The following is a 13,292-nucleotide window of genomic DNA, read 5'->3' as shown; positions in this document are numbered from 1 at the left end:
TGTGTTTAGCCTTGCATTTAATTTAATTTTGTTGCATAAGTTATTAAAATTTATTTTAGGGTTAAACTTGTTTGTGCATCATGCTGGAGCATTGTTTTAATTGTTTGAGTGCTAGAGTGAATTCAAATTTATTTGAATTCTTTTGGCTTGAGTTGAGTTGAGTTAGAATTAGAATAGAAGAAGTATGAAAAGAAACCCAAAACCCAAATCTAGAAACCCAAACCAGCCCTTTGGGAAAACCCAGCCCACCAGCCCAAACCCATCTCGGCCCAGCCGAACCCCGCGTCCAGCCCAGGCCCGCTCACTCCCCGCGGCCCAGTCACCCGGCGCTCAGCCCAGCTTCCCCCCTTCGCTCCCCCGCACGCGACCAGGCCGCTCCACCCCGGCCTGCTTTGCGCAACAGCAGCTCACCCCGCTTGCCTCAGCCGCGCGCTCTCCCTGCCCCATGGGCCCGAGGCGTCGGCGCCCGCGCGTGCTCGCCAGCCGCTGACAGCCCGGGCCCCTCTGTCGGATCCGTCCCCCTCGCCTGCGCAACGCCCGGCCGAAATCAGCGGCCGCAAATCTCGGCAAGGTTCCAAACCCGGGCGCGCACGCCCAGGTTGGCCGCCGCCCTACAAATTGGGGCCCGAACCTCCCCCTCGCACCCCATCCACACCAGCGCCGCCAGAGCCCGAAATCCCACCGCCCCTGCCTAGCCCGCCGTAGCAGAGGCACCTCGCCGCCGCGGCTACGCAGCTCCGCCGCCCTAATTCCTCGCCGCCGGCGACCCAGAGCCCCCCTTACCCCCGTGAGGCCTCCGCAGCACCATCCCGCGGCGACCCGTGGAGATCCGGAGCCCGGAGGACCACCCCAGCGACCGGTCCACGAGCTCCGCCACGCCATCGCCGACGGACTTCTCCGCCGACCCCGCTGCGTCGCGCCTCCGGCCACCACGACACCCCGGTGAGCACCGCCTCGTTGCCCGCTGTCCTTTGCGCTAGGTTAATTAGGCCGTGCGCTGCCCTAGCTGCTGGCACGACGTGCTCCGGTGCTCCGCCGCCGCGCACGCCATGGCTCCGCCATGGCGAGCCCCAGCCGAGCCTCCCCGAGCTCCGTTTAGGGCCCAGGTGGACTGCACGTGCCCTGTAAGTCACCCCAGACCCAAGAACGGGTCTATTTGACCCCCGGACGGCCAGATTTGGCCAAGTCCGGCGAGCCCCGTGTCGCGCCGCCGCGGAGCAGAGGACTCCGGTGACCTGCGCCGCCGTCCCGCGCGCCCATCCAGCCCTGACCGCCCGATCCCGAATCAGCGCGCCAGATTAGATCCAAGCCCGATCCATCCTGAGCCGCTAGATCGCGATCCAATGGCCCATATCCAAAGATACCGGTTCGGCTTGGTAAAATTGTTAAAGAGTCCCTCGGTTTACTAGATATCAACCCGCAGTCCTAGCGCGTTGAAAAATAATTATATCCAGGTCCAGTTTTTAACACTTTAGCCCCTGAGCTTTGTAGTTTTTGAACCCGCGATCCAGACCTGTCCTTTTTGCGAGTTAGACCCCAGGAATAAGGTTTAATTACGTCTAGGCCCTCGGTTTTAGAAGAAAACCCCCTGGAACTTCTGTTTTCTTACAAATAAGCCCCTAGAACTTGTTTTTAGCCCAGAAAATGCGTTTTAGCTCCGATTTTAGCGTTCTTTATATCCACGCGATCGTTGTAACGAGTAGAACAGTATTAGAGTAGTTTAGTGTGCTGTTTTTATGTATTGATGTATTGTTTCTTAGTTTTTGTTAATGTTTGTTTGTATGCTTATTTTCGTGCATTGTTTTGGCCATGTGTTCGTGAGTAGACGTTGATCCATCTGAGGAGCCCCAGTACCAGTACCAGGAGCAGCCGTCTTCCGAGCACTTTGAGCAGTAGCCAGAGCAGTACGAGGAAGGCAAGTATAACATGAACAACCTATCACCTTTAATTACAATTTCATACTGCATTTTAATACTGTATGCCTTTAAGGACTTTCCTAGCCACTTTATATCCTTTATATATACCTTTGGGTTGCATTTTGGTTAGTTGTGCTAGGTTGCTGCGCTATAACACACTTTGGTCCTTTTTAATTAAATTGATTAATGGTTTACTTGAACTTAGTTCTGAGAGTGGCCCTCTGTGTGGATGAGTGGCTCACGTCTCGTTAAAAGATGTTTTTGTAGAAACATGGTTTAGGGGGCCAGCACGGTGCTTAGTGCTTGGTTGGCCACTCTCCATAAGGACCGGTTCATAGAGCGACAACCTGGGACAACAGCGCTACCACAAGGCTAGAATGGGATAGACTTGGCGTAATAATTAGATCTCTTTGGTTTGGAGTAACTTACCTGCGGGGCAAGAGTAGTAAGCTTCAATGGTCCCTGCTCCTCCGGCTGGTCTGTGCTTGGTTTGCGTACCTGTGCTTGTACCCCCGTGAGGTGGGCCCCATCGTCGCCGACCTATCTCTCGCAGTTACGCCTTACCAACGAGATTCTTTGTAAAGGCCTCGTAGTGAGTCGCTAGTCATCTCACCTAAGGAAGTGTGATGAACCTCTAGCGTAGCTCACGACTTGTGGGTAAAGATGTGCAACCTCTGCAGAGTGTAAAACTGGTATACTATCCGTGCTCACGGTTATGAGCGGCCCAGATCCTCCTTTTGATTAGTGGAGTTATCTCCTTCCGACGAGGGAGGTGCTTCTCGGGGTTTACCTTGGTGGCTTGGTTTCGGTTTGGTTCTCAGTAGTTTCTTAATTAATTCTGATTAATTACTATGTAACTGGGTTAACGGTAATTCATCAACTCGTAGTAAATAGCTTAAATAAAATTTTGCCAACACTTAAAAGCTAATGCAGTTGAGTCAGCCAGCCTAGAGTCTCATAGTTTGTGTTATACTTGTTGAGTACAAGTTGTGTACTCACCCTTGCCTCTTCTCTACTTTTTCCTCTTGGCTACGCTACTGCTGCTCAGTTCCTGCCGACACGAGGGAGTTCGTCCAGCGCTACCAGGACTACGAGGACTTCTAGGCGTTCGTCTCCCAGTCGACGTCCCTGTGGCGCCCTGCTTCAGCTTCGGAGAGCTTTTATCGTATTTTGTACTTCGCTTCCGCTGTATCAGACATTTTGTCATTATTGTAATAAATAACATTCGTATTTCGATTTATTATGTCTTATTCGTGATATGTGCTATGATATACTGTTCATTCTGTTGTATATACGTGTGACTTGATCCTGGCACGTATATGATTGCTCGGTTTATGTTCTTTTATAAACCGGGTGTTACACTCTTCATCTGCACAACCAAGACTATATATAAGTATTGTTTGTATGAAACTTCGTATGAACATACTTGAACTTGGTTAACAGATCGAAAAGTTTGGAAGAACATAAGGGCGAATAAATGCCTGGCAGTGAAGGACTACTTTTAAAGTGCTCCACGTCCTCCTGCAGAAAGTAAAATCCTATCAGATTTATACTATGGTATAGTACTCAATTTCTACGCATCAACTACTCTTATCAAGTACCTGCTTAGGTGGATTTGCAGTAGAAAAAGTATCAGGAACAACTAGAACTTTCTTAACGTTCCTCAGCAGTCAGTGTAGTCGACTAAATGCTACATCATCCGATTCCTTCGAGTATCTTGACGAATCAGCTGTTCCCTAATAATGGAATCCAAGCGTTTCCCGAGCCTATAATTGCTGGATCCTTCTCTTCATCCAGTCGAATATGACTGCTTCCCCAGTCAACATATTTTGCCTCAGAACGGCAATTTGCTCGAGAAGTCCAGAGATCTGACTCTTGTCAACTGGTTTTTTATTCCACTCAGGCCATTGGATTGGAGGGCCTGAAGTAATTGGTGGAAAGCGTTCTAACTGGTTCTCGACATGGAACCATTTGGGCTTCCACTCGATTACTTTATTGCTAAGACTATAAGAAATGTACTCTCTATCCTTTCTTTGCCTAAGCTGGAGACCCGCACCTCCTACTATATCTAAAATGAAGGAGTCGGGTTACGGTTTCAAATGGAAAAGAAATCGAAAGAGTTCAAAATGGGGCTCAATGCCCAAAAAAGCTTCGCACAAATGCACAAAGATAGAAATATGAACGAAGTAATTGGGGGTCAAATGATGAAGCTGGATCTTGTAGTAGCGCAGGAGTCCAGAAAAGAAAGACGAGCATGGAAACCCTAATCCTCGTTCCAAGAAGGATGTGAAAGCAACAATTTCGCCCGTATTTTCATACGGATGATCTTTACCCAAGGCTGGACGCCATTGGATAATAGATCTGGGAACCAAAAGACCATGCGAAACTAAAGTTTTAAGGTTAGATTGGGAACACTTACTTGTGTTCCAGCCTTCCTCATGGGTTGGCTCTGTAGCCGCACCTTTCCCCTTGGTCGCCTTCTTGGGAGCCATCCGGAAATCAACGGATCGTTTCACGCGCACACAATGGCGGAAACCCTAGGGTGAAAAGGGGGAGCGAAAGGGAAGCAAGAACTCTAGATCTGGGGGTTTGAATGCAAAGACAGATCTAACGCACTAAAAGCAATTGGCGGCCGATGGGGAAAAAACCAAACCAAGTTACTGTTTCATTTTATAATGGCGGTGGCAGCATGGTAAAAACATCCAACAGGCCAACAGTCTGTTGCAAATCGCGGAAAAAATGGGATTTTCTGAGACATTCATTTTTCTAATATTACATTCTGGAAAAAGAAACACTCACATCCCTAGTCAACTACTCGACTCTTCTATCGTCGACTGGGATTACATTTCAGAACAAGGAAAAGTACTCGACACAGTACAACTACTCGATATTATAACTCGAGTACTTTTTCCTAAATAGCTTTACAATGACTTGGACCTGCATGCACATCGCCTGGATCTTCTGGAGCTTCTAGTCGACGCCTGCTGCAGCTAGATTGGCCCGAGGCCATGACAAAGTACAAACATGTTATTCCCACTAAGGGAATAGTAATACTCGTACTCTGGGAGAAAAGTTTAAAGAGTTTGAAGGCAGATTACAGTAATCACCTCGCAAGTCCTCTTGTAGCATCTTGCGGTGAAATTTCTCCTTCTCCCAGAATACGTTGTGACAAGATTAAGCCTTCCTGCCAGAGATGTCAGTTCTTGGGCACCTAGAAACAGGCAACCCCAAGGATGTGACACAACAAGACTCAACCAGTCCACTGAGAACCTGCCTCATTGGATGATGCAAGGACATGATGTCTAGAATGGATCCGATGAGAGCATGGGAGTGGCAGGATGAGGTAGCAGGGACTTCTCTTGTCACTCACAAGTTCTCTTCTAGCACCTTTTGCTGGAAAGGACTACACTAACTTCAGGTGGACGAGAGCAAGAACACAAAATGTAAGCCATGGCTTTATGATCGTTGGTGCTTCTAGGAGACCTCTCTCCCACCTTTTATAGCCGCAAGGGGGCTTACTGAAGGAGAACCCGTAACTCTACAGTGCACGCATTCACGGATGCATTCATGGTAGTATTCATGGAGTGATTCACGACTGCAGTCAAGGAGGCAATAATTCTCCACACAGTAATGTCCCACGTGAGCACAGAATAAAGAGCCGTATATCCCGTGTTTTATTCCTGAAGTTATTTCGGGTGCAATCAGTGTGGCGTATCCAATTACATCATTTTCTAGGATTTTACCCGAAAAAGAGGTCTTTTCGGATTCCGGATCTGATGAATCCTGCAAATAATCTGAAGGATAAAATATGATGCCACGTCTTAAATCCTTAATTCCAAATCTATGCTCGGGGGCTACCCACAGTAAAAATAATTTTGATTTAAGGCTCGGGGGCTGCGGGATATGTGCATCAGGGATTTAATTTTCAATTTTCTTGGAAAATAATGAAGAAAAAAGTCTGAAGTGACCCTCAGCCTGATTCTGCGATTCAACCTAAGGTTCAGGGGCTACTCCATATGGAGCGCGAGTACTTCGCGCACCATATATGATCAAGGTTTCGGGGCTTGAGCACCTCACAGCCTCAATGCACCGGAAGTACTTGGAGGACTACTCGACGTACCAGAAGGAAGGACCAGAGGCAACCAGAAGGATGTGCTGACTACTTGAAGTACTCGAAGACGCCCAGCCAAGTACTCGACGAAGAGCTCAGGGGCCTGTCAGACCCGGGGCAGCGGGACTGCTTATAGGCGTAGAATGTTCTAGAGTAAGGAATAGCTCATGGATGTACCTTGCCTCTTTTGTAACTACCCGAATAGGCGTAGAACTAGCTGCAGTACAAAGGAAACTAACCGATTATATTGTAGTAGGACTCCAACTGTACTCGGCTAGGAATTTCCATGTAACCCTGTCCCCCCCGATTATATAAGGACGGGCAGGGACCCCCTCCAGACAATCAACACCTAAGGCAATACAAACCCCCAAACAGGACGTAGGGTATTACACAACTCACGGCCCGAACCTGTCTAAATCTTTGTGTTCCTTGCACCATCGAGTTCCAGAGCCGCCGATCCCTACCTACAAACCTTACTGCTAAGGGTATCCCTGAGCAGGCTTGGCGGTAAACACCGACACTACACAAGCTAACTAATCAATAGAGCAACTACACAAGCACAAGATATATATGAATGTAAATGCAAGGCTTGTGATTTGGAGAATGCAAACCACCAAGAAGAGTAGACAAAGTTGACACGGTGATTTTTATCCCGAGGTTCACTTGGTTGCCACCAAGCTAATCCCCGTTGAGACAAGCTCCAATGTTGTCGCCGATCCTCTTGCTAGTGGTGACTCTCAAGTCACACTCTCCCACGTGGAGTGCTCACACCGAGCTCTAGCACATGACCCAGCCGGACCACTCGTTGCTCTTCGCGTCTCGCTCAACTAGAGTTGCTCTTCGCGACTCCCGCGGGGTGAGGACAATACCCCTCACAATAACTTCTCCGGAGCACCGCACAATCTTCTTGCGGGCTTCACAATGGAGACACACCACCAAGCCGTCTAGGAGGTGGCAACCTCCAAGAGTAACAAGCACCACCGGCTTGCAAGACAGTCACCTAGTGCCAAACTCTTGCAATCTCTCAATGCAATGCACTAGAATCGCTCTCTCACAATCGGATCACAATCTTTACAAACACAAGTGAGTTAGAGGGCTCTCAAGCACTCTCACACAAGGACACCAAGTGCCCAAGGTGCTCTACCTCTCAAATGGCCGGCCACAACCTCTATTTATAGAGGGAAGCTCCAAACTAGCCGTTACACTCAAATCCCGTGAAAACAGAGGTTTCGCAAACAGTCCGCCCCACAGGGCTCGGATGGTCCGCCATTTCAAATCCAACAGCTATATTCTCAATAAATGCTTCTCGGAGGCGACCGTTTCAGCCCAGGCGGATGGTCTGCCTCACAAATGGCAGACAGTCCGCAGTTCATTTGGACATCCAAAACAGAAAGACCAAGTTTCTGCGCCCGTTTCAGGTTTTAAAGGCGGACCGTCCGCCCCATGGACCGGACGGTCCTCAGTTCATTTGGGACCACCATCCAGAGGCAAGAATGGTTCTGTTCGAGCTCAAACGAGACAACAGCAGACCGTCTGCCCTCCTGAAGCAGACCGTCCGCAGGTACATTTCCAGCAGAAATGAACCTCGATAAAATGGCCATAACTCTTAGCTCCGACATCCAAATTAGGTGATCTTGGACTCTATAGAAAGCTTATTCAGAGGACTACGCAACCAAACTGAATATTTGATCCAAAACACAATGGATTAAATCAGTATTCCACTCCAAGAGCCAACCTAGTCTCCAGAGAACACCGAAAAGCCTTTAATGCTTCCCGAAGTTGATCAACATCAACTCCAACACCTTCTCCTTTGCAAATGTGCCAACAACACCAAGTGAACAACACCATATGCATGTGTGTTAGCATTTTCACAATCATTTTCAAAGGATTTTCACTTGATCTCACCACGCCACTCGATCCTAGCAACATCGCAATGTTAGATCGCTCAAGCGGCACTAGATGACCGATATGCAAACAAGTTTGCCCCTCTTGATAGTACGACCATCTATCCTAAATCCGGTCATGCACTTCTCTACACAACCTTTGACCGGTGAAATGAAATATCCTATAAGTCATACCTTTGCCTTGCGCATTCCATTTTATCTTCCCAAATTGTTGACGCCACACAAGCACCAATTTCCATCAAGCCTTTTGATCATCATCATGAGTCAACACTTGGCTTAATCTTTCTTGAGTGATATGATCCACTCCATATCATCACATGACCTCTTTGGTCCATCAATCTTGACCTTGCTCGCTCTTCACCATCGCCTCGGTCTATCGGTGCCAAGTCTTGCCCAAGCTTCACCGCCTCGCGGTCCGTCGCTTCAAAGCCTTTACTTGCCCTTCACCATTGCAACCAGTCCATCGAGCCAAGCCTTGTCTTGATCTTCTCCACTTTGGTCACATGACTCCATGTCATGTCTCATATGCAATGAGTTCCTTCATCACACTATATGAGCATAGCATCAACACTTTTAAAGTTTCTCCTCCATGACATATATTGCTCATACTAGTGTCTTTGTGTGGACTAATCACCTGTGTATCTCAACATAAATACTTATTAGTCCACCTAAGTTGTCACTCAATTACCAAAACCAAAGAAGGGCCTTTCAATCTCCCCCTTTTTGGTAATTGACGACAACTCTACAAAGATATGAAAATTAAGTATATTTCAAGCCGACACGAGGGAGTTCGTTCAGCGCTACCAGGACTACGAGGATTTCTAGGCGTTCGTCTCCCAGTCGATGTCCCTGTGGCGCCCTGCTCAGCTTCGGAGAGTTTTTTTATCGTATTTGTACTTCGCTTCCGCTGTATCAGACATTTTGTCATTAATGTAATAAATAACATTCGTATTCGCTTATTTATATCTTTTTACGTGATATGTGCTATGATATACTGTTCATTCTGTTGTATATACGTGTGACTTGATCCTGGCACGTATATGATTGCTCGGTTTATGTTCTTTTATAAATCGGGTGTTACAGAGTGGTATCAAAGCCGTATCGACTGTAGGACGAAGCCTAGATAGAACTGGTCGAGTTTTCGGACTTTTTCTCTCCAATCCTTGTCTACTGAAACTATTTTTCTATTATAGCCCTTGAATTCTATGACTTTTACCCGTCTTGCCTTGATTTCTGTCTCTGAAGAATAGTTTTCGTAGATTTTGGCCTAAATCAGTCATCTGACCACCATGAGTATCAGCTAGGTGACCCTTTATAATAATACGATAGCACGTTCTACGACGCGTTGTGTTAGTCGAGTCGTATGTTAAACTCGGCTAAGTTGTGAAAATTGTCTGCTTGTTATTATGCTACATGTTTGATTTGGATTTTTGAATGATTGCATATCTTAGTAGTTTAAATTTGTTTAATGAAAATAAGTATTAAGTTAAAGTTAATTAAATAATAAAATGAGTTAGATCGTTGGGGGTAAAACAGTCCACTCTATCATGTCTACTTTATCAGGTCTGAGTCTTTTTCCGCAAAGAGTTATCCTATCCATCTGAATTTATTCCTGCAATATCCTTACTCGTGAAATCTTTTGTCCAAAATCAGATGGTGAACACCAGGCATGGTTCTGACCAGCAGGGGCAGAAAACCCAGGGGACCGGGATCCCAATGCCTCCGCCTTTGACTCCGGAGCAGTACTTCCAGCTCCAGATGCAGATGATGGCCACCCTGAACAACATTGTTCAGGCACTTCAGCATGCTCACAGTCAGCCTCCGCCTCCTCCACCGCCGCAGCCTCACGACAGGCGTGCTGAGTTCCTGAGGGGTCACCCGCCGACGTTTTCTCACACGTCCGACCCTCTTCAGGCTGACGACTGGCTCCGTGCAGTGGAGCGCCAGCTGGACATCGCCCAGTGCGATGATCGTGAGCACGTCTTGTACGCAGCAGGACAGCTGCGAGGGGCAGCTTTGGACTGGTGGGAGTCCCACCCAGTTCAAGACCGCGAGGCTCTCACCTGGCTCCAGTTCCGGGAGCGGTTCCGCAGCCACAACGTCCCCGCGGGCGTTAAGAAGATGAAGCAGAAGGAGTTCGTTGCACTGAAGCAGGTAATCTTAGATATAATCATTCGGCGGTTTCTTTTGAGCTAATGCCCCCTTGTTCTATCCTTATGAATCTTGAGTTAATCTTTCGATATCTATCTGTCTTTGTCACTTCAGGGGACTATGTCGGTCACGGAGTATCGTGATCGCTTTCTGCAGCTTGCTCGCTATGCCCCTGCCGATGTTGCGGATGACCGCAAGAAGCAGGAGCACTTCATGGAGGGTCTTGAGGACTACCTCTAGTACGCGCTGCTCAACCTCCGCTTCGACGACTTCAACCATCTGGTTGACAGCGCGCTCAACACGGAGCGCAAGCACTTGGAGATGGAGGACAAGAAGAGGAAGATTGTCCCCGTTGCTTCCGGCAGCAACACTCGTCCTCGCCTCCAGCCGCCCCAGCAGTACCACCAGCCTCAGTACCGGCCTCCTCAGCAGTACCAGAAGAGGCCACCGCAGCAGTACCCGCCTCGACAGCAGCAGCAGGCAGGTCAGGGCCCGAGGTTACCGGCACCTCCGGCTCGTGCTCCACCAGCTCCGCCAGCACCGCAGGCTCCACGTTCGACAGCTCCTATCGGACAGCAGGCTTCGACACTTGCACGCGTCTGCTATCACTGCGGCCAGCCGGGGCACTACGCCAACACTTGCCCCCGGAAGGCGCAGGCAGGACAGCAGGGGCGCCCAACTCAGCCCAGGGCGCCAGCACAGGGCAGAGTGAACCACGTGACGGCCGAGTCAGCGGCCGAGGCTCCTAACGTGGTTATTGGTACGTTCATGGTCAACTCTCACCCCGCTACAGTGCTTTTCGATACTGGTGCTACTCATTCTTTCATCTCCAAGTCATTTGCCGAGCAGCATGGTATACCAGTTTCTTGTATGACGACAGCTATGGTAGTTACCTCACCTGGGGGCCAGATACATACATGTTCTATATGCTCCAGAGTTAGTATGGTCATAAAGGGGGTAGAATTCCGCACTGGTTTGATCGTCATTGATTCCTCGGGGATAGATGTGATTTTGGGCATGGAGACCCTTACCAGATGGGGAGTCCGTATTGATTGTGCTCAGCGGACAGTTCACTTGTCAGCATCTGATGGCCAAGAGGTGACAGTCAGTGCTTCAGAGCCTTCTGGATTTCTTCATCAGATGGAGGCTAGACCCACGGACGGTATTCGCATGGTGTCTGAATTAATGGATGTCTTTCCGGATGATCTGCCAGGTATGCCGCCTGAATGCGCCATTGAGTTTTGTATTGATCTCTTGCCTGGCACAGCTCCTATTGCAAAGCGGCCCTACCGTATGGCACCTATAGAGCATGAAGAAGTCAAGAAAACTATTGATGAGTTGCTAGCCAAGGGTTATATCCGTCGCAGCTTCTCTCCTTGGGCTTTTCCATTATTGCTGGTAGATAAGAAGGATGGCTCGAAGAGGATGTGTGTCGATTATCGGGAGCTGAATGCAGTCACTATCAAAAACAAGCATCCACTGCCCCGTATTGAGGATCTCTTCGATCTACTTCGAGGTGCTCGTATATTCTTGAAGATTGATCTTCGCTCGGGTTATTTTCAGCTGAGGATCCGTCCTGGGGATATTCCGAAGACGGCATTCACCTGCAAGTACGGGCTATATGAGTACACGGTCATGTCCTTCGGCTTGACTAATGCCCCGGCTTTCTTCATGCATCTGATGAACATGGTTTTCATGGATTATCTGGATGTCTTCGTGGTGATCTTCCTTGATGATATTCTGATCTTCTCCAAGACCGAAGAAGAGCATGAGGAGCATCTGAGACTCGTATTGCAGAGACTGAGGGAGCATCGGTTGTATGCCAAGTTCAGTAAGTGCGAGTTCTGGATTGACGAGGTTCCATTCCTCGGTCATGTTATCTCTCAGGGAGGTATTGCTGTTGATCCGAGCAAGGTGAATGATGTGCTAGAGTGGGAGACACCACAGACAGTAAAGGAAGTCAGATCATTCTTGGGCTTAGCTGGATATTATCGGAGGTTCATTGAGAATTTCTCCAAGATCGCGAAGCCTTTGACTTCTTTGCTGGAGAAAAATGTGGCTTTCGTGTGGACTGATGAGCGTCAGAGGGCCTTTGATGAGCTAAAGAAAAGGTTGACTACGGCGCCAGTCCTGACTCTGCCAGACCAGACGAAGAGGTTCACGGTGTATTGTGATGCTTCGAAGGATGGTCTTGGGTGTGTTCTGATGCAGGAGGGCAGAGTGATTGCTTATGCTTCACGGCAGTTACGTCGGCATGAGCTGAATTATCCCACTCATGATCTTGAGTTAGCCACAGTTGTGCATGCTCTGAAGATTTGGAGGCATTACTTGTATGGACAGCGGTGTGATATCTACACTGATCACAAGAGCCTCAAGTACATTTTCATGCAGAATGAGCTGAACATGCGGTAGAGAAGATGGCTAGAGTTAGTCAAGGACTATGACCTGGAGATTCACTATCATCCGGGCAAGGCCAATGTTGTAGCAGATGCTTTGAGCAAGAGAAGCTATGTCAACATGGCCGTGGCTTTCTAGATGCCTCTAGAGTTATGCGAGGAGTTCGAGCAGTTGAGTCTGGGCTTCTTGCATCATACTTCCAGTGCAGCATTCGAGGCAGTACCGACTCTAGAGGCAGAGATCAGGCAGCATCAGAAAGAAGATGAGAAGCTGCAGGAGATCCGTGAGTTGCTCAAGAAGGGCAAGGCTCCTCATTTCAGAGAGGATGATCAGGGTACTTTGTGGTACAAGAACCGGATCTGTGTACCAGATGTGAATGATCTCCGGAAGTTGATTCTGAGTGAGGCCCATGATACAGCTTACTCTATTCATTCGGGCAGCACGAAGATGTACTATGATCTGAAGGAACATTTCTGGTGGTATGGGATGAAGCATTCAGTGGCAGAGTACGTGGCTATTTGTGACACCTGTCAGCGTGTCAAGGCTGAGCATCAGAGGCCAGCAGGTCTGTTATAGCTTTTGAAGATTCCAGAGTGGAAATGGGAGGAAATTACTATGGACTTCATTGTTGGATTGCCTCGTACTTAGAAAGGGTACAACTCCATTTGGGTAGTAGTGGATCGTCTGACGAAGGTTGCTCACTTCATTCCAGTGAACACTACTTACTCCGGTGCTAGACTTGCAGAGTTGTACATCTCTCGGATTATCTGCTTGCATGGTGTGCCCAAGAACATCATATCTGACAGAGGGTCT

Source organism: Panicum virgatum, chromosome 9N (genome assembly GCF_016808335.1).
Source record: "Panicum virgatum strain AP13 chromosome 9N, P.virgatum_v5, whole genome shotgun sequence".
Classification (NCBI taxonomy): Eukaryota; Viridiplantae; Streptophyta; class Magnoliopsida; order Poales; family Poaceae; genus Panicum; species Panicum virgatum.
This window is presented reverse-complemented; position numbering follows the sequence as displayed.